Source organism: Mizuhopecten yessoensis, unplaced genomic scaffold, assembly GCF_002113885.1.
Source record: "Mizuhopecten yessoensis strain PY_sf001 unplaced genomic scaffold, ASM211388v2 scaffold11015, whole genome shotgun sequence".
NCBI classification, from domain to species: domain Eukaryota; kingdom Metazoa; phylum Mollusca; class Bivalvia; order Pectinida; family Pectinidae; genus Mizuhopecten; species Mizuhopecten yessoensis.
The window spans coordinates 70,843-95,264 of NW_018408836.1; positions in this window are offsets into that span (position 1 = coordinate 70,843).

A 24,422-nucleotide genomic window follows, 5' to 3' on the forward strand; every position below is an offset into this window, starting at 1 on the left:
AGAAGAATTGAATCCGGCAATCTGTATGTGTGAACACGTACTGGTGCTCTGGAGGAAAATGTGAGAACAGTACAAGAATAAGTACAGATGTAATAGGATTATCAATTGGAACGTTATTTCTAGTCATGTTGTCAGTGAGACCAGACACTACAAATAGTTTATCAAGGCTAAATCTGAACGTAACATCTGGTCATGTCGACGATAAGGCTGGTCAAATTGTCTGCACCTGCAGGTTTTGGGACCGAACAGGCCTGGTGTATCCAAAATAGGCGACTTCTGTTTGGCCCCCAGCAGAATAATGGGGTTTTCCTGATTTTCTTAATCTCAGGCCAGCAAATGAAATACCCCCCTCCAGTGTAACACTTAGGATTTCTATTTATCAATCTCTCTCAAGACCTTTCTTTTCGGCGTTGACATCTTCGGCACCAGTCTTCATATGACCCTGACAGTTGTGAAGACATTAACCACCTTACAGACATAGCAAACAGCAGTGTCGACTGTAAGACTGAACAGTAACATAGCAAATAGCATTGTCGACTGTAAGACTAAACATTAACATAGCAAATAGCATTGTCGACTGTATACATACATTTTTAGCAAATCTTAGACTGAAAGGATGAGTGTCTATAAGGCCCTTTTTTGGGCCCCGGTATATATTCGGATTTTGACTTCCTTAGTTTGTTCTAGCATATCATATTGCATTACATGTGCGAAAAATAAAGTAAACGTTTGACCAAAAGTAGGAGGTGAAAATCCGAATATAACGAGGCCCAAAAATATTGTAATGTAAATGGCAAGTCTGAACACTACATCTGATCATGTAAAGGGCAAGTCTGAATATTACCCCTTGTCCTATGTTATAGATGAGACTAAAGTTATAGCAAGGGTAAAGTACATCTAGTCTTCTCTATGCAACCAGTCTGAGGCAGAACAGTTCAACTGTTCCTGTAAAGGGTTAGACAGAACAGTACGTTTATCCTCATAATGAGTATGTAATGGAGGCACCAAGTCTTCCCCTTTCTAATGATTAGATCACAGCTTCAAATAACATAATTTCCAAATTAACCTTTGCTACTTTACCCAGACAGTGTTGGACCTGGTGCTCATGTTCCACAAATTATCACAAAGGAGGGAGTTCCACTAGTCCTAATCCGATTTGGTGATACGGAAGAGACTTACGTCGCTTACACTCGTACATTACACAGACTACAGAATATGCCTCGTCTACTGGGTCTGTGTACCGAGAAAAAGTCGGCGATATCGAAGAAACTGTACAATGTAGATTCCTTACATAAACAGTCGTCACCGACCGACGATATATAATTTGAGAAATGGAGGGCGACTCCCGGGGGATGGGTTCCAGAAGAATATGGTCATATTGTATTACGCCACTGGGCAGTCTAGACGCGCCCGCCCTTCAAACGTCTTTCTGCTCCTATCGTCTGCTTCTTCGTAACCATGACAAACGACAACAATATACGCAAAAACATCCGAATTCAATTTACAGAGAACATATTGAGATGAATTATTTGTAACTGAGCATTAAACTTGTTATGGAAATAAAAGCATGTTTCACCTGGCCAATCTGAGGGGAACGTGCTGTACTTTTGCTATAATCTGTCTGTACATCGTGGGTACCAGCTGGAAATCTGGATTTCTGTCACGACTGGGAACACTCTAAATAATGTTAACCCTCATCTTCTTACAAGATGTAGGACACAATATGCAGATAAATAGAATATAAAATAATATATATATATAAGGTTAATATGGCAAGTTAAAGTTTATGTTATGACAAGGATATGTGGATATGTTAAATTACATATAAGCAATGGTTGTTGCATATGTCACTATTGGAAAAAGGTCAAATACTATGATGATATATGTATCTATATGTATACTTTAGTGTGTCCACCAAGACAACTAGTACAAACGTTATTGGTCGACACATATAGAAATGTTCAAAGCCAAAATAAGATTAAATGGACTTGCAATGATCAAACATTATTTGAAAAAACTTCATTTTTGTGGATATTCTTATAAACAGTTAATGAGCTTTCGCCCCATGCATATAGAGTTGCCTTTAAGGTTTGTGAACATGTACTAATTGTTCGGTTGTATTTACACGCACTACAAACTTACGTGAACGTTTTCCCGTTTGTAAATCATTCTCGACACATAAATGTTACCTTAAAATTTCCTTTTAAGGTAACAACCATGTGTCGAGAATGATGTTTAATGTTTTAAGTGAGCGTGCTCATCAAGCTCCACGTGAGGTACCTCCTGTGGTAATCAATGAGCCAGACACACAATACTCACCACGCCACTCACCACAATAGTAACGCTTGTCTCATTTCCCAAAGGGCGGTTTGGGTCTTAAAAAACAATATGAGAGACGACGACAATCGCCACGGGGACATAAACTAAATGTGTACAGTGCAATCTGATGACGTGTTTGCATCAACTGTTTTACAGTAAAGTACACTAATAAAATCGGAACAATTCGGAGTCAGCATAGACGTATTTCTGTTTGTGGAAGCTTGATTATCTCGTGTCCTAATACTGAACGAGGGATGTCCTGATTAAGGCCACGGTTCTGCTATATCCTGTTTAAAAGTAAAAAAGGTATGTACAGGTACCCCTTCTTTTGTTTTAGTGTTATGTTGGTTCCTGTACCCTTCCTTATTACCTGGTTTTATTTTCCTTTTATCTTTAAAGGTGTCCACTTAAATATTTTTGTTCACATTTTCCCCTAGTTTTAATTGTTTGTATGAATTGCGGTTTTCTCGACATTTCGGTATCATCTTTTTTTTTCTACAATTGCGGGTTTTCTACCGAGGAGGTTTCAACTATGCCAAGCTCCTTTTACAGTCGTCCTCGTAACCTGATTTAACAATGGGTTTTCGGGAACCGTCATGTTGATTTCAGTTTCACAACGTTAATGTCAGTACTGCAATATGTTAATGCGTCGTGGATAGTATGCGACTGACATTTTTCTACATTGAGCTGGAGAGAGCATCTTTGTTTTGAAGTGGACTTTATGTTGTCGGTCCTTTTTTGGTGTTACCCGGGTTCGTGTTTCTTTATCAATGCTTTCCTTGGATGTTACAGTTGTGGGATCGCACAACGTTACACGATGTGCACACCGCACGATGTGTGCACGGTGTGTGAACGGTGTGTGCACGATGGGCGAACTATAAAAAGCTGGACGATCATTGCTTGCGCACATCTGTGCGCACGATGGACGGACGTTGTGCGATAACAATCGTGGTTGGTGTAAATTGAGGAATGCCTTAACAATTTATACGGTTTCGTGTTTAACCCTATAAACTTGATGTTTACGCATGTTTCCTTATTCTAGCAACATCTATAAATTTCTCTTTCTGTCTATACATTCTTATATTTAGAAATACAAACTTAATCGACACATGTAAAATTACAACACAATCCCGTATACAGGTAAACATAACTACTTTGTACATGTACCTGGACCGTGGTTTTCTCCCCGCCTGGGGCACTTACGTAACTCGTCGGCTAAGACGTGTGAGGATGTGTGAAAATCCAGGTGAAGGGGAGCTACATTATGTATAGGCAAACGAATGCAAATAACAAATACTATTCATTTCGGTCACATAGTATCACATATCAGCTCTGTGTGTCAGGCACTGGCCAGGTAAAACTCCGGACACTCATAAAATTGTTAATTACCTGTTCTGTTACCTTGGAGCCAAACCAATTATTGACAGCCTAACGGTCGCTGTAATACTGTGTAACACGTATTGTGAAATTGAATAATCTTGATTATTGTGATGAGAAATTACTGATATATACACAGTGTATTTTATCGCATACGAGACTTCCGTATTTTTGTCATTCCGTAATTTTGATCTACAAATGATACCAAATCGCACAGTTGTGCGGAAAGAAGCGCACAACGGGGCGAACGATTGCTAAATCGCACAGTTGTGCGCACCATGTTTGGACGATGTGCGGACGGTGTGTGAACGATGTATGCACGGTGTGCGCACGCTATTTTAAACGCGTTGTGCGGTTCCACAACTGAAAAGTTTGTGGTATACGATGAAATATTTAAAGTTTCAAGTGAAATTGACTCAATAACCTTTGTTGAGGTCATTGTTATTATTACTCGACAATGACAGTCATTCTCGTGCGGTTATACCTCGTGCGCGTAGTGATATATACACCGTGAACATATGTGTACGTCAACAACCTGGGGTTTCCATTGCTATTTGCGGACGTAAACAGAAGTAATGTCGATAATGACAGGGCTCCCAAACAAACTTTCATCTCAAATGCGTCGGTTTTGTCTTCAATTCACTCCTTCAACTTCAATATCAACCAACAATGAATGACTCTAGTGAAGCGTGGCGCGAAACGTAGCCGTATCACACATCGGCATATGTAGAAAGGTGGCAATGTGTTGTTTGGTTATATTTTCGCGAGACTTTCAAATGAAAAAACACGAAAAGGTATCATTGAAGAAATATACTATAAATATAAGGATTAATTTTCTATTTAGTTTAGGTTATCGGGTGATAACTACAATGGTACTCGGGTAAATTGAATAGCCGCTTATTAAATTTACCCGAGTTCCATTGTAAATATCACCCGATAACCAAAACTAAATAGAAAGTTAATCCTTAAATAATCATTGATCACACGTTGATCAGTCACCTTTAGTTTAGGATCAAGACCAGCAAATGGATGTGTTCACAAACATTTCTAAAATTAAAAACAATCAACCTACAAACTGCCCCCTTATCATAGCCGAACAGATATGAAATAGTAAAATCAACCCGATAGCTTCACTCTTATCATTCTGCAATCGAAGTGGTATACAATTTATAATATCTTGCATGTATCTACAGTCTTAAATATTGAGTTAGTCAAAATAAACATAAACGTAGGAAGAGATGAAGAGGTGATCATTATTGGGGATATTGAACAGGACAGCATACGGAACAGTAATAATCATTTAGGTTGTAATCTAGACAAACTTATCATTAACGTAGGATAGGTGACAATATGATCACTTAATTGCTGATATTGAATAGGACATTTATCCGGATAGTAGCTGTTACTGATTGTTTAAATAACCCTTGTTCTCCTGTAGTATTTCTGTAATAGCAGCTCACGACATCATACGATGACATCCATGATTCATTCCCGGCGGGACCCTCTCGATGTCCGTACCTGCTCATCGCGACAGGAGATAACGTCCGGTTCCATCAGATTTACTACAAGGTCGATACACAATCGCCTCCGACATACAAGTCATCACCGTCATATCGCTGACAAACTTCCGGACCATGACTTGGTGCAGCACTGTGACAAATTATTAATGGGATAACAAATGTGACTAAGTGCGGATGTACAATAAAATGCCAGCAATGGCGTATCATGTCTGAACAAATCTCGTAATTGCTTCAATGCTAACATTGTGCCATTATCGGCGGGGTTAAACATTAATACACGGGGATGACGGCATCTGTCAATATTTAAACTGCTTTGTGGTAGTCAGCTCCATTAGTTTTTCAATGATAAGATCAGAGGTTAGGAAAATGTCAATCCCTCCTTCTCCTCAAACATGATCCTCGTTCATCTTCCACATCCATCCCACTAGTCAACTCCTTCCCATCCCATCAACCACCTTCCTCCTCCATCTCCCCGTTAGTGTACCTGGTTCTGGTAGTGTTGACACCGTCTGCTGTGTTGTATACGAAAACTAGCAAAATGCACTGTCTGTGTCTATTTCTATGTATGATATGTGTGATACCAGGAGACGTGACACAATCGATATGTGTCTGTTGATGTTTTAAAATCTTTAAACGGAAGGTGAACGCACTAAGATGGAATATAGATGGCATGATAGAATCCTATCGTGTCACTTGTAAAATATTTGGTGATATACATTCAATCCTTCCACATATGATTGATACTAATTGTTAGATGCTTTATATGAATGGTTTGGTTTGGTTTGGTTTAGTATTGTTTAACGTCCTATCAACAGCTATGGTCATTTAAGGACGGTCTCCCCTGAGTGCAAGATGCAAGGAAACCTTGGGGCATACAAATAGAAAAAAACATTTTGCGACATGTTGTATTTTATATCATTTTGCGCAGTGCGTTAACTCGGATTAGGGTTGGGATGGATTCATGCTGTCTTAATAATCCATCAACTGTCTACAAAGAGGTATATCAATGAATGAAATTCAGTCAATAAAGGTACAAAAGGAAGGAAGTAAGGCAATCAAGTGATAAAACTATCACTGAAAATGTTAACGACTCGAGGAGGAATAGGACGACATTAGAGGATTCATGGTGTTTAAGAGAGAAAACAACCGACGGAAATGGGTTATGACATCATTGTGCTTTAAATGTAAAGGATTGTATGACGGGATAAGATCCACAGTTGTCTCATTGATAGTGCTGTTGTTTGACTGTCTCAGTCGATTGCCAGTGCACGTAGTCTACATACGTCTGAAAGATGATTGTTACACATACACAGGTGACCGTAGTCAACACACAATGATGCAAACCTTATAAATCAAACAAATTAGTCTCGTCAGTTATTTGCGATGGTTCCTTAATTCTTCTTTAATGTGTTTTTATAAAACTGTATAACATGAAACTCGAAAATCATATACAAAACATAATCTGTTTTTGTTTAAAATTAAGCAAAAGCATACAAATAAACACAATAGCCCCAAACAAAGAAAGAAGAGAAAAAACCGTTGTTTTGTAACTATTGATGATGATTTGTGCGTTTTTTAACATTCAAGCTGCCCCTTTTGATGATGTTAACACTGCACAGCTTGTTCGTTATTCGAGTGTCCGTTTAGAGTATCAAGATGTTTTGATTAATATATGTTTCCCATTGGCCAATAATCTACCTACATTGTATCTAGTTATATTTACACGGGAAACGCCAATCTATGCTGACGTTATTAAAGGTTATCATCATTTCATGCGATGTATTTACAGTTGTTGCCATTAATGGGGCAGGACAACTGACCCTTCTGTTGTATATGGGTACTTCCTAGGGTTCTTATGGGGTTTGTGATGTTTTTCGTTGATTTTTGTATCTCATAAGTTTCCATTGTAATACCGTTTCTGCGATTTTATCTGTTGCATTCATATCGACATCAAACAAATTATATATCGTGCAAAATATTCATACGCTGTTGCTGCTTTTTGATAATTAAAAGGGTGCATGTCTCTCTTCAGTCTTATGAATGGGAATGAATCTTAAGCTCACTGGAGAAGCCATTTTCCCACCTTGGCTTTTATTTCTGCATTATCTGTATGCTGATCATGTTTAGCTTAGATATTTTAAATGTGTACTGTTTAATGAGAAACAAGATAAGGTTATCTATTTGCAGACCAATATTACAAGATGTACATCTTTCTGTTGAAGAGGTTCGCTAAATCAAAACAAAATGTAGTTTCGTTTTTATTCTCTTATATATTAGAGACTAAAGTAAATTCTCATTTAGTTTTCATAATAATTAGGTACACTGTAATGACTATGACCGCCAGCTGTCTTTAACATAGAACCCTCCTTGGTTATACATATGCATACACCATGCCCATGGGGGCTAGTTAGTTATTAATGAAAGGCGGGGAAAATAGGATAATGAAATTAAAAGATTATGTTTTTTTTTATAAGGTACTTGTTAGTGAGGTGACTAAAATATCTCATGAAAGGTAAACCATGAGGATATGCAGCTAAAGCAGAAAAGCAGGTGGCTAAGTGTTGGTGGAATATAGTTTAAAATCGGTAAGGAAAACGAGACTCAAAAGTTACAAAAGTTTTGTTCAAGGGCAAAACACCATTAGCATATCTCAATGTATATGAAATGGAAATATGATGCAGGTATCTTCAAATTACGTGTTTTCAGAACAGTAAAATGTTGCATCTCTTCATCTGCCACAAATGATATCTCACCAAACTTAATCGTTATAAGCAATGTGCTGTAACCTGCAATGTGCTGTAACCTACGTTGTGCTGTAACCTACAATGTGCTGTAACCTACAATGTGCTGTAACCTGCAATGTGCTGTAACCTGCAATGTGCTGTAACCTACAATGTGCTGTAACCTGCATTGTGCTGTAACCCGCATTGTGCTGTAATCTGCATTGTGCTGTAACCTGCAATGTGCGGTACCCTGCAACGTGCTGTAACCCGCATTGTGCTGAAACCTGCAATATGCTGTAACCTGCAATATGCTGTAACCTGTAATGTGCTGTAACCTGCAATGTGCTGTAACCTGCAATATGCTGTAACCTGCAATGTGCTGTAACCTGCAATGTGCTGTAACCTGCAATGTACTGTAACCTGCATTGTTCCGTAACCTGCATTGTGCTTTAACCTGCAATGTGCTGTAACCTGCAATGTGCTTTAACCTGCAATGTGCTGTAACCTGCATTGTGCTGTAACCTGCAATGTGCTGTAACCTGCATTGTTTCTATGGATACTGGCTCAGTGGTACATTTCAATATATACTCTCTTACATCAAACAAAGCAAACTAAGCACCCTTCTATGATATACCAAGGTTAAAACAATTCCGAAATACCGTGATCACGTTTATTGTACACAGAATGTAGCTCTAATGTTCTCCCCATCTCTGTTAGATACCATTAAATCAGCAGATCATTGAATCATGGGGAAAATACTTGAAGGCCACACAGAACAACTGAATAAAAGCATTGGATGAAATACAATTCATTTGGGAAATAGAAATATATACAATTTGAAAAAAGGGATATCTTTTTGTATAATTTGATATCTTTTATGTAGACACTGTAATATAGTTGTTTAGAATGAATGGTTTGATCGACCAGTAAGATATGCTTCGCACACTCGTTAAAGGTTAAAAATAAAAGCTCATTTCAATTCCATGATTTTACTTTCATCTATAAATATACCTTTGATTCACATGAAAGTAAGATATATGTCAAAGCAGAAGCGATACACTGTAATCACATTACGCTAAAGGACCACTGTAAAATGGAAAAGTGAATTGATATAATACCGATATTTATCTGAATATTGATGTCTTTTTTTTCAAAGAATACACATAAAAAGTCATGAAAATTTAATATCATTAACTGCGAACATTAGAAAGCATCTTTTACCAGACATATGATTCACAATGTGAACATTGAACAATTTTTAACAGAAAATGTCTAACACTTGTACCCGGCAATAGTCCGTTAGATAAGCAACAAGTACAACACAGTGGTCGTAAAAGTAAATGCATAGGTCACTTTATCTGGTTATGTACGCTACAATAAAATGGCTCATCAACGAATTATCATTTAGTCAAGCATATGCCGTTAAATAAGCTATACCGCATTGGCCCATAAGGGTATCGTCATAACCCCTTTACGAGGCAATGGGTGGTTCAGTTTATATGATGTTGTAGGTCTCTGTCTTTTTCTTCAGGAAGATTACCTATACATTACTTAGAAATGAATTTGTTCAACACAGTTATATATACATATTCTTTTATGTTTGTATGCATATCATTACAATATAGTAATGAAATTAGCTAAATTTAAAATACATATAAAAGCAAATAAAGGACATTTCATTTCTTTGTAAATAAATTGTTAAATGATAAAAATACAGTAAAGATATTTTTTCTTTCTTCAAATTCTAATGGTCATAATACCCTCTATTCTCCCCGTGCTTATCAATCAATATACATTGCATTGAGTAAAGGGTATTGTCAAAATATTGTGTTGGTAAATATCTCCCAGAGAAACAAATGTGTTTTAAAAATCAACAAATCAACAGAAATACGAGGTGATAACGCAATCTACCTATTTAGATATTAAGTCACTCGATACATAGTGCGTTACAATGAGCATTCTACTGCACCATATGGTCATTTTCTTTATTCGTGACTCGTAAGTGTCAATAAAAGGTTAAAGCCGAAAAAAGAAAATAAAACAACCGAGCATCTTCACACTGAATAAATTAGAACATTTTTTTAAATTGAAAAAATATTGGTTTGTTTTTTCAACGTTCAATTATGTCACTTCGAGAAGCCCATCAATACATCACATGAGAGATAACTACACTATATCACAATAAACCTTGTGACGTCATTGACCACTATCTGTCAACAGGCTTGTACATTTACTACAGTAGAATAGATAAAGGTCAATTCAAAAGTTACTAATGCCCCTCGTCAAATTCTGGAACTATCATTATGGGGGTCACCATGCTCTAGAAGATAGTGAACAAGTCCAAAGTCAAGACACTTCAAAGTCGGAAATTAGGTTACGAGGACGACCAAAAAAATGTCTTCAACATCGATAGAAGCATTTCAGATGGAAAACCCTTGCTAATCAGTTTATTAAAGCCCTAATCATAATCATCCAAGTTCTTGGACGAGGACAGGCCATACAAACTTGAATATCTAATGTAAACTATGTAAGCAGTGGACGCTAAAATGTTGCTACTGAGAAAAGGAAACTTATATATCGTAAATTTGAAATAGTTGTGTTTTATATGGAGTTTGGTACTTGATATTGATTGACCTTGTCATACTGTAGGTCACAGATACGAAATTGAAGAGGGGGTTAATCTGTCGTTTATTTTCTTTCAAGCTCATGAGCTTAAAATGAAAAGGGTATTTTTTAAGTTGAAATGAGAAATCAAACAGAAAAGTTATCAACCAAGTTATAAGTAACCGTTACTCACCTCCGTCACAATGACATGGCAATTCAACGTAGGTAGTTTTAAAAAATCTGGCGTGACACCGTGTAAATACTATGTTCAATAATGTTAAATTGAAAATGTACCGCATCATCAATATAGAAAAACATGGATGCAACATGTTTCATGAAAAGGGAACATCTGTTTCAGCTAAATAGGTGCGTTTATTTATACATATACATGTATTATTATATGTATTATCTAATTTTGACGAGCATCTCCAATTCAAAAGAGTATGAAACTCGTACAATACATATTATACGAATGTAGTCATTAGGGATGGTTTAAGTAACTGGGGACACGCTGGAAATTGCTAACATCATATACCAAGATAACACGTATTCTTATACTTTCTCGATCTGCGTGATGGTTAAATAAAGGCCATTATATAACATATTAAGAAAAACTGTTAACCCGCATATAATATTAAATCTCTTCACAGTTCTTAGCGCTTTCCCACCGCCGAAACCCAACATAAGAATGCGTTGATATAACAGAGGCAGATTATTCATTAATAACAGTTAAAGGGCATTATAGGCGGAAATTATTCACAATATACAGTTTATATTTCATACAAGTAAAAAGTATAGAAGAATATGTTAACACGTGCTTATTCACTTACCTATTATTTCGTATTCTCGTTCTCGATGAAGATTTTTTTTGGTAAAATATTATTTATTTTTTTATCTAGTTACAATATACATGTAACAAATTACGCATGAATAACTAAATCTATTGTAAGATAAAAGTCATTCCTTTACAATTACATCGGTAAGTTTGAAGAAAGAAAGTCATCTTATCATTTTACTAACAATTCAAGAGTTTTCAAAATATTTCATCGACACCGCAGTTGTCATTGACAATTGAAAAGTACTCAATCTACAGATACATACGTGAGTTAACTCAAGTTAATGGACATACTGATGAATAACAAAGGAATACATTGATACACGACTGTCTACATTGTATATATATATAAGACTTGGAGTAGTATAATGACTTCACTGTCTATGTTTAATCCATTTTACACGTCTCTGTTGGAGCTGGCCATTAACATTTCCTATTTGTATCAATTTAAAAGTAATTGCATAGAAATAGATTCTGCTTTGTAGAAAACACGTTGTTCTTTGTCTATGTATTTAAATCCGAGATCGTACAAAGTAACATGATATAAATCGGGATTTACTTAGAAGACAGTAACATGGAACACAGTTACATAGAAACGATGATAAGTGTTGTGATATCTGGTTTAAGTTACTTATAATTACCGAATACGATATCTCCATGGGGACATCCAAAGCAACATGTATCGTTAATTGATTGCTCGGGCACTTGTCAGGCCACAAATCTGGTTTCGCATCTCTGTCACGTGACTTTTTCGTTATAGAAATATCAACGTTTCAAATAGCAAATGAAAATGTATTTTCTATTCTGTTTTTTATTTTCGAACAGTTACTATGAAAATGAAATCGTCACTTAAAGTACATTTTCACTTTCATATAGACATACACATCTACAGACATGACTAACAAGCTTAACCTTAAAGGGGACCATTAATATCGTTCAGATGAGAAGCGACACGTTGGAGTAGACAATTCATGCTCAATTTCCATTTTGATAATGTTTTCGGTAGAACCCAAGTAATACTTTCCGAGTTATTCGTGTTTGGGTTTAGACAGATGAGTTGCACGACAAGGACCTGTCAGACATACTTATGCTACGTTGTCTACATGTGTGTTCTCTAGTTTGGTCCATATATTCTATGTTTCGTTAACGCTTGTTATTGATACGAGACTGAGTCTCTCTGTTGTGCGGTAAATATTTAGTAGCATACATTATTTATCTGACGTGTGTATAGTATTTTCTTTACAATCAATGTCGGTTAATATTTCATCGTTCTGTAATAGCGGATATTGTCTATACCCAATAGTTGTATTCAGACACCTATAATGTATCAGTTATTGTAGAAACACAAGGGCAAATGGTAGTCTACCTGGTTCGTTTCCGTTACAACAATGGGCTTACATTGAAACAACTATTATGAGACACGATTATTCATATTTCTCATGATTGGATAAATTTGATTAATGTCGTTCCTAATTGATTTAACACAATTTATTAACAAAATTTGAATTCGATATGTTTTAATGAATGATTATCAAATTATTTTTGGTTAAGATTTATCATTTTGGAAGTGAAATAACATATTCTTCATGTTAACATTCATATGATTATCTGAGGTAACAGTGCAACTTTGTTTATTACATATTAGACGCGACAAACAAAATTATGGAAATCGTCTCAATAGCGACATTTTCTGCTGAGTGAAAAAAACGCAAGACTATAATAAAGGTCTGTTCACATATCGTTAAAATCTGAGATGCAAAAGACAATAGCATTGTTTTTGTCAACGTGAAATGATTTGATAACAGTGTCAAAAATAGCACTTCCGTAGTAATCCTTCGAACTATCGTAAAGATACGAAATAGTTTTGTCTTTATTAGAAAATGAAAGAAATGTACAAAGTTTCCCGTCGAATACCAGTTTTGCAGAATATACTGATTTTTTTGCACTCCTGAAAAAATATTGATATTCCGCCTTATTTGTATTTTCATAACCCTTTTTTGCCAACTGTTTTAGCCGAAGATCAATGGGTTTCATTGTCTACAAATATAGTTAAGAATGCAATTAATGAAAGCATGTCATCATTAAGTCGTACAGTATGTAAAATGTTCAATCCTAATACATGTTACAATAGATCGTTTTGTAAAATGAATACTATCAAAATAGTTATATTTACGTCACTAAATTCAGTTACATGAGCAACGAAAATCTAGCAACCATTTTATTTATACTGCTGCAACAACCTGTGCGCGTGAATTATTGGTCCTCAGTATTCCTACAACAACGCGTGAATAACGAGATGCACGGGTGACAGTGTTGTCGGACTGACATGTGCACACTTGTCATTGCTGGGCATTGCTTCCACAAATGCTCAAGACACATACCACCATACTTACAGTCATCACATAAAGTAAGAGTTTTCGTGAACATTACGATCACGTCCCAGTCAAGGACACTGGAACCTCCTTGTTCTAGTGCTATAGCGGAAATACTCATTACTTAAGTCAATGTAAATAGTCGTTTTCATCTCTTTGATGCTGCTTCCCTACAAAACCTTCGTCATTATATTTCACCCAAATTCATTCCGTGAGCGACCTGACGAGTACTCGCACGTGTTAGTGAGCTATTACAATAACATTGATTATGGTTTAGGAAATATAAGAAATATCGTCAATGGCTCGACGCCATAATTTCAATGTCCTCTTCACTTGTTTTGCAGACAATAGATAGATGTAACGCTCACACGTATAATAAACAAGGTGCAGTGTCATGTTTTACGTCTTACTTACTCTCTAACTGGGACACAGAGGAGGCCAACGTTAACCTACTATCTACATTGCGATATGATCTAGTCTCCATTGTCTTCATTTTCTGTGATAATGATTGAGGTACCTGTGACCGGGTGCTGTTTTTATCATCCCGTGTATTTCCTACGTTTTGTATTTGATATTTGCATCACATTTATCAATATTTTATTATAGTAGCTGCAATTTTATGTAGCCAATATCCCTTCGTTTTCTGATATTTTGTACTTACGACGAATTTGTACTTTACTAACATAAACTCATAAAACCACGAACACTTTTAACGTTGAAACGTTTTTGTTTGAACGTTTGATTTCATAGATATATGTTTCAGTACCGCATAAAATGAAATAAAATGATTCTATTGACTAATTTGTCTATCAAGATTCGTAAACATTGACAACTAAATTTAAAGAAAAAGTAACCCTATTTCGAGTACTTCCTCATGTTCTGTTGCTTTAGGATACGTCCTTTTCACAATAGGAGTCATTTATATATTATACTAACATACTTTCCCAGGTTGACTGCAGTCACAGGACAGATGACTCAGTTGATGCATGAAACACCGTTTACTATTCCTAAGATCAACGTTCGGAAAGGGGGATGTGTGATGCCTTCCAATTGCTTTGGGGCTTCTCTTTTGCTGGTGTCGTCTCTTGTTTGTTTTTAGAGTCTCCTTACTCGCTGTTTTTCTGTTTATGTTAATGTCTTCTCTGTTGCTGGTGTTGTTTTTTTCGTTTGTTTTAATGTCCACTCGGGTGTTGTTTTCTCTATTTATGTTAATGTCTTCTCTGTTGCTGGTGTTGTCTTTTCGTTTGTTTTAAAGTCTCCGCATGTGTTGTTTACAACACTTTAGAATAGAAACTGAAAAGTGTTTATTATTTTCTTATTTTTCTTTTTCAGTTTTGGATCATCGTTATAACCCTCAAGCGTTACATTTATTATCTTGCCCTATTTCGTTTTAACTTCACACAATCGAATCTGATTTCGCATGGTTAGCGCCACTCGTCCTAATAGCACGTGCTCAGGGCATGTGCAAAATGTCAAATCAAGGCCTTTGGCAAATCTAATCCATTATTGTCGCTCAAGAAATATTGGATTGTTATTGGCTAAATAGATTTGTCATTATGAAAGGAATGGTTCATGGCCAACCTCTGAACAAAATTGTTTGTTGTGGTAATCATTCTTAATGAAATGTAGTAGTAGCATTGTATTGATCTTATCTATGTTTGTATTAAGATATGTTCCATAAGCGGTTTTTTTTGGTTCATTATTTTAAATTATATAGAACTCGAAACAGATAGAAGCCAAACAAAGTCGGCGACTTGTGCCTTAATTTGTAGTGTGATTTTTCGTACTAACGTTTAGTAAATCCAGATTCAGATAGCCCCGGGACGGCGGTGCTGGGTCGGATCCTTATCAAACAGGAACAGATGCCAGGAGGATGCGACGTAATTAAACTTCATGGATGCTGCGCATTTGAAGGGACATTATCAATCAAATTATTGGTTCAAGATAGACGCCAATTTATCTCGCTTGTGACCGCCGGCGCTTCAGGCTTATGTAATTCGGATCAGTTGTAGAGCTGCAGTGGCTAACAAGATCAAACCTTGCTGCTACAGACGACTAAGTGGATCAGAAGTTCGGGGGTAACACTTCCGGATTGAATTGGGGAAAAAAATATTGAGAGAATTTTAAGGAATAAGTTACAAAAACAAAATTATTCCATGGCCACAGGGTCATCACATCAGGAGATTACATACAATCAAATAATCCTATCGATCGCGGTCTCTTTTTCTCCGCAGTGAACACAAAATTACTTTATTGTATCATTATCGACAATATTCAGAACGTTTCATCCTGATAAATGTGGTTTGAAATAAATCAAAAACTTACATACACGACAGCATCAACACATTAATGCAAGCTATTGTCCTACGAGGTTACTGATATGCATGCCATGATTGACAAAATTCAGCGTTCTGTAGATACAGCCTCGTTCCCAGGAGTGGTGAAACGTCTGAGAGACAACACGTCACTTGTCACATGATCCAATGTGTTTTATTATTATGTGTACTTAATATTCCCAATATGGACTGCCACACAACGCAAGAGCTGGAGTGAACAATTATCAGCCCAAATGCATCACAGTTATATTGATAATAAGGGCAACAATAACGGTGTAGATAATAACTAAACCGAGACCGTCGTACGCCATTCTGTTGCGTTTCAGACGGATGAACCTTGTTTTGAGATATTTGAAATATTGGTATTAGAATGACAATGAATTGAACATTAAACCCCAGTGAGAGGTATCTAACTACAAATATACGTCCATAGCGGGTACCGCATGTAGGTCATAGGAGAGGATAATATAAACAAATAAAGTTGAATGAAAATTACCTCTGACGTTTGTGATTTTGAATGCCGTCCTTTACATGATATAGAGAGTTTCCAGAATGGGGTGACGACGTAGGGTCATCTAGACACACTTTTAACATGAATTCAATATCTATGTAGGGCAAACTAACAGAGAACGTGGGTATATATCATACATGTAATGCAGGCCCTGATTTGTTCGACTAGGAAACTCAAATACATTGCAACACAGCATATACATGATAATATAATTAAATCATCGATGCCCTGCTCTCTCGCAGACTCAACACACAATAGTTTGATTTATTCAATATGAAGTGCATCTTTCCTTTGACCCTCAACAACAAACAGGGTAATTGGTGAATGTTTGTAAGAATATTTTTCCTAATTTGCGGCAACAACAAATGAACAACGTACAACAATGGTCAAACGCAACGAGTAATGTTCCATCGGTCCATATACCTCTTGGCTAGTTAGCTAGATAATAGCATGATAAACGGCGTCTCTGAGCAATAAATTTCAAAACTTCTTTACCATAGAAATATAATTTGATTGAGTGGCGCATGCGAAGCATGTGAACCTCTTTCCTCCCTCCTTGTGATGGTCGTTGCTGCTTGTATTTCAAAGCCAGCTCTTTTAAATAATCGGCATTGCCTCGTGAGATAAAATGCATTTCGTAAGAACTGAGCAAATTAACAGTTCGCTATGCATACGCTACATTGATTTGAAGTGCACGCATATGCAGATACATCTAAGATTGACATACAATGAACGTACTGCCATTACAGTGCACATGGAATTCAATAATAAGAAACGAACAACCTCAAATAGTACAATACAGCAACCCTTAGATGACTCTTGATTGTAAATAGCATCATTAAGTATTATACTTACAGCAGTTTAATGTTGTTTTTTCATAGAATCATTCCCATCTGGTACTCATTAGTCTATTATTTTTTAATCGCCGCATCCTTGTTTATTTATACTAAAAATAGTCCGTTAATGATGTAACACACCCCGTGAAGATCCTGAAGACTTTCATCTGACATATCATAACTTCAAACAAAACTTATTTGATGAAATTACTGTTTGTCATCTGGCTCACAGATAATTTGGTTTCTCATTTGCGAATAACGTTTTAATCAACAGTTACCATTTTGCTTTTATAAAGTGTAAAGTATATGTGTTAATCATTAAGGCATATTTTAAGCGAATTGTAATAGTTTTTCAGCAGCATCGACTGATAACGGGCAAAATTATAGCTCAAAGTTTTCAAAGATGCAGGCTGGGGTAACGTGTACGGTCGCCATCCTGGTCTCATAGGGAAATAAGCTATTTATTTGTCTGATACAAGTGTATCAAGGTTTGATTATGCTTATTGTTGAGCCATGTCATTTTCGTGTAACTATCCAAGTTCTCGATGCAAGATGTCACATTGCGTGAAGTTGATCTCAATTTGCATAGCGAGCGCCGTCGATAAAGAAAAAGACGCTTACGCTTCCGGAACACCTTGTCTTTTTCTCATTGTACTTTTTCAAAGATTTCCCTGTAAATCTTTCCCTTGTTCACATTTGGCCCTAGTTTCTCGAGTTTGTGTTCAAGTTTGGTTTTGTCGACAATATACATATTTTTCCTTATGTTTGAAGGGCTCTTTCGGGTTCTTTAGTACAATAAAAAAAAACAGTGTTAACTGCACCAACAAAAGTCGAGCCAACGCCATAGTCCATTTCTGTGTAACGTCAGCTTTTCTCTGTATTGTGTCGTTCTTCCATGATCTGATAAAACATATTAATGTTCCTTCTCAAACTTAGTGATTGTCAAATGATTTCATTCAAAAGTACCTCGATAGTATACCGCTTATTTAATACTAATACTAATACTAATACTAAAACTTCGATAAAATGTTTAAATCGCAATCTTTGCTATTGCAAAGGTATTCTGGGTTCAACTCTCCAGTTTTTTCTTTAAAGATTCCTCTGTTTCTTCCTTGATATACTGCCTCACCTCTTTATAATATCAAAAAGTCTTTGGATATATGGTGGCAGTATAGTATCCTTTACGAAGGACTAATATTAGATGGTTGCATTATAGTATCCTTAACGGAGGACTAAGAAGTTTGATGGTGACAGCATAGTATCCTTTACGGAGGACTAAGATTAGATGGTGGCAGTATAGTATCCTTTAGGGATGACTAAGATGTTTGATGGTGGCAGCATATTATCCTTTACGGAGGATTAAGATTAGATGTCGGCAGTATAGTATCCTTTACGGAGGACTAAGATTAGATGGTGGCAGTATAGTATCCATTACGGAGCACTAAGATGTTTGATGGTGGCAGTATAGTATTCTTTACGGAGGACTAAGATTAGATGGTGGCAGTATAGTATCCTTTACGGCGGACTAAGATTAGATGGGGGCAGTATAGTATTTTTTACGGAGCACTAAAATGTTTGATGGTGGCAGAATAGTATCCATTACGGAGAACTAAGATGTTTGATGGTCGCAGTATAGTATTCTTTTCGGAGGGCTAAAATGTTTGATGGTGGCAGCATATTATCCTTTACGGAGGACTAATATGTTTAATGGTGGCAGTATAGTATCCTTTACGGAGGACTAAGATGTTTGATGGTGACAGCATAGTATCCTTTGCGGAGGATTAAGACTAGATGTCGGCAGTATAGTATCCTTTACGGAGGATTAAGATAAGATGTCGGCAGTAAAGTATCCTTTACGGAGGACTAAGATGTTAAATGGTGGCAATATAGTATCCTTTAAGGAGGACTAAGATGTTTAATGGTGGTAGTATAGTATCCTTTACGGAGGACTAATATGTTTAATGGTGGCAGTATAGTATTCTTTACGGAGGACTCAAATTAGATGGTGGCAGTATAGTATCCTTTACGGAGGACTAAGATTAGATGGTGGCAGTATAGTATTCTTTACGGAGGACTCAAATTAGATGGTGGCAGTATAGTATCCTTTACGGAGGACTAAGATGTTTGATGTTGGCAGTATAGTATCCTTTACGGACGACTAAGATGTTTAATGGTGGTAGTATATTATCCTTTACGGAGGACTAAGATTAGATGGTGGCAGTATAGTATCCTTTACGGAGGACTAAGATGTTTAATGGTGGCAGTATAGTATCCTTTACGGACGACTAAGATGTTTAATGGTGGCAGTATAGTATCCTTTACAGAGGACTAAGATGTTTGATTTACTGACTTTTTGTTCCATTTAATTAGCAGCCTGAATAAATCCGTTCTGGACGGACTTTGATGAATTTAATATTGAAATATTCAGATGAATTAACAATATTTTATAAAGCGAAATCACGATTCTCATTCATTCATGAACGTACAGTTATTATTCTTTCGCCAGATAATGACAAAAGTATCAGCAAATGTAAGTGTAAAAATAAGCAAGCCATATTTTTCGTATCCAAAGCTACGTACGTGATGACTTTCATACGGACATAAAAACAAGATGTGCATTTTGTTAGAGGGTTGTACATCCATCATAGATCTGGACCAGGTGAAATAATGTATAAAACCTAGGGGCGGTTTACAGTAAACCAAGGATCGCGATATACATACAGATATTTGCTGTGTTACCAAAAACATTCTTACAGGTAAAAACATTTCAACAATAGATAAACTGTTTCTAGTGTTATTAATTTTGTTACATAAAATCTTCAAAGCAAAAATGTGGAAGTATGTACGTTCTCGCGAACATTGGTGGATTTTATGTTAAGTTTGGTATCTTATGTCATCATTATAGAAGTATTCAAACTAAATCCAAAATTTCTGGAAATGTGTTAATCTTTGTTATTTAACATCCAATGTAAGACCCGACTAATAGTAACATTCGTTTCATCTAATGATTAGTTGAGCATTAAAGTAGCATTCGTGTTAGTAAGATGCATTGCGAACATGTTTCAATATTTATTTTAGCGTTAATTTGCATAAATCTTTAATCAGAAATTCAGGGATCATGTAATGTACATGGGGTATAAAGTACATGCTTGGTGAAACCCTAATTCGTGCGTCAGTTCGCAAAATTTACGGTGCATGCCCTGCAGTCGTGTTTATCCCGCTGTGGAACCTTAATCACAATGTACAGGTGTCCTATATGTAGTCTATGTACTACCGTTGCTGTGATGTCTTTGACTTTAGGAAACGCCGGATAAACAAACGTACATACCAAAGGCTAAACCCTCGTCATTGCATCGGTAATTAACGTTTACGATTACGCAAACTTACACCACATTGTCTAAGTATGTTTAACACCGATGTCGTAATTGGGGCATACTGTACACAATTATTGATTACATGTTGTGATGTTTGTTCCGTAACAACATAATTACACTGTATGTATGCCTAACGAAGCACCGATGACTCGAAAGGAATATACGGTAATTGCGAAAATTCTACAGGAGAAGGTGGCCCTTCAAACAACATTATCTGAATAAGTAATGGTTACATGATTTGCTCATCCTAGTGCAATGTGTAGGCGTTGGGAAATGTTTCAATTAACGCTGTCTATTTAACGCCAATATTTCAATATTCTGTTCACAAATCATTTCTGAATGTAAACAACTATGAGCGCTTCCACTTACGGTATTTCTACAAGGACGGTTGCACCTGTATGGACGTGAAGTACCGGGAAGACAGACATACGATCCTAATTGTAGGAGGAACATTATAGCAGACGGCATAGGTGATCAGGGGAATCAATTTACTTTGAAAGTCTCGTGGTTTTCCGCTATTGTTCCGGTTTGCTTTTTTTTAATCTTAAGTTCAGATTTCTTGATGTTGACACTTTTAACGCACTTAAAGTTATCCCGCTGTGAGAAAACGTATATCTATGTACAATATAGACACAGATGTTGCTTTTTAGATTAATTTTACGTGCTGACATATGTAGAAATATATTCTGTTATAAACTTGACATTCTACACCCGGATAATAGCTTCGGGTGATGACAGTTAAGGTTACTGTGACGTTTTAATGTTCCATCTTTTTCATCAGTGCAAAACTAAACCATGATTACGTTGTCAGTAGTATGATAACAGATGATATGATTGCGACAGTATTGCAACATATGAATGGCTATTAATTCTCAGACAGCTACCCTCCGTAAAACCTACATCCAGCCTTCATCGGTAAATGTCATAGCCAGTCATTCTCTGCTAAAAGATCACAACTACCATACTGAAGTAAAGACCACTGCCAAACTCCCCGGAAAATCTAACAGGTAGAAATCTTCAGTATATATCAAAGCTAGCCATTCTCAGAAAACATCAAAACATTTGTAATCCTGGGTAAATTATCACGATTAGCAACCCTCAGTAAATATAACAGCTAAAATATAGAAGACAAACCGAGCAATCCTCAGAAAACATCAAAGCTGGATTTCCTCAGTAAATGTTCTATCTTCTCACAGATATTTGGTGTACTTATCGATTATTTTCACCTTCTATCATTGTATAATAGAGTTATCGACTACTTGGGGCTCCTCGTGATCAGACTGGTGAAAACGAACATGGCAGCGCCCTTCATGTAGGCATGCTACGTTCTTCTGCCAAGTAATGTCGACAATCATCACGTTGATAATAATGACATTTTTGTGTTTTCTTACGTATTCTTATTGACAACATTTTGGTTAAACTGTGCTAGTTCACACTTTGTAAGTATGTCTTCAAATTAATATGACTCAGGCAAGGCCTGGAGAGAGCGCAGCTCGTACATTTTTTTCAATAGTATAGTATAATTTTTGAATCATAACATTACCCATTTCAATACATACAAAATGTACCTGTATTTTTTCTTTTCTTTATAATATACTTGAATTATTTATAAATTGAGATGTTTACAAATGTCATTGTCTGTAGCTGCACTTAAGAACCTTATCAAGGACACATATTTTACTCAGAGATATATTGCTGTTAATAAAAGTGAACTATTTTTTATTGAAATTCAATACTGAATGGAAAAAATTGGAAAGTCTAATTAATATTGCTTAAACCCTGTCTTTGACAAAATATGAACAAACATGAACTTCTAAATACTTATATGTAAAACTCCTTGAACTTTCCGACACATCTATATAGCTTCTTTATTTCTCAATCTCCACCCCCCCCNTTCTATCACTTCTAAACAATGCTTTTATATAACGGGCACAATTTAGCTGTAATTCAATTATACACAAACATAATTAATTATTAATTATACCTGGAAATATGAAGTTTATTATAAATGAATATTTAATGAATGAATTGTAATGTGTGAGAGGAATAATGTTTATGTATGATATATTTGCATTGTTATAAATTTGGAAAAATAAATAATTACAAAAATAAATAAATAATATGCTTGAATCTGTTGCTGGGCAAAATTCTTCATTTTGAAAACACGCATTGCCTGAAACGAGAGAAGCGTCTAAATGCTGGTTTTTTTTCGATCTTATTTTCTAAATAACATTGTTTAAAATATTATCTATTTATTCGTTTTAGAGCGATAAATGTAAAATTAATAATAGTAAAGAAAAGCATTCGAATGAATTATGCAGTTCAAGAGAAACACAAATGCATTTGATACTGTTGCATTTAATTGCCCCGTCTATGGCCTCAGCGTAATGTTACGGAAAGAGTGAGGCCCAGTAGAGGGACTTCATATTTGAAGATGTATTGTTTATCAAATATAACTGTTATTATCTGTTATTATAAAAGTTAAGTATATTGGTGATTAAATTCCAATTTTATTTTCCGCCAGGATATACCTTGCCTGATCCCTCTAAATCGTGTAAAAAGAGAATAACAACAGCCCAAACATATCCGGATTTCCGTCTGGTTTGGTAGTTACTATATACTTCCGGTTTGGGTGGAGAGGAGAAAAGACCGAAAATTTGAAAGAAGCTGCAGTTTCTATAATTTTTAATGTCATGAATGCACATAACCAAAGAAAAAAATTATCAAATAAAGAGATATTTTTGAGAATGTGTAGCAAAGCTAAACAGCATCGTAAAAATAGGACCGCGGTAACTCTATACTAGCTACTTCCGTGACGAAGGATTTTGGAAGCATTTCGATGTTTGGAAGCATTTCGATGTTACCGGAAAAGAGCTTCGCTTCTTGCGCCTTCGGCGCAAGAAGAGCTGCGCTCTTATAATGATGCTTAGTTTATTATTTGCAGTAACAACATATGTAATTTCTACACAACGCAGGGAGAAATAGGGGTAATATAAGTCGCCATGATTGGCATAGCCTAACTTAGCTAGAATTGTTGAATAATTCACCATACATATAAATTTACCTTTCCAGTTCTCGGTGAGGACTTAAGGACTATTTGTTTTGTATTTTCTAGATAAGCCTTTATGCTACAGAATGGTTTACCTGATTGTCTGTTAATCATTTACATAGTATCGTATATGATTATCGGTTAGGAGCTTTTGGATGAATATAATGAATTCGATAAGATGGGATATGTTCGGTAATATGTGAGTCTCGTAGATTCATGTACAGAATTACAGTAAAGGCTTTCGTGATATGTGTACATGTTTATACAAAGAGATAGAAGACTGTTTAGTAAGATTTGTTTATGATTTGTTGTAGCATTTCGATGCTTCATGTCCATGTTGGGTCTGTACCAGACAACGTTACCTACATGTACTCTTGTCATCTGTACCAGATACATATATTGATTTTCGGGAATAAATGGGCAAATTGGTGACACTATTTGTGATTGTGGTTTAAATGTCAATCGTACGACAGAATAGGAAATAGAACAGCTAGAAATATAAAATCGAATATCAAAGCTGGTATCTACAACGTCAGCAATCCAACGTAAGTATCAAAGATAGTATC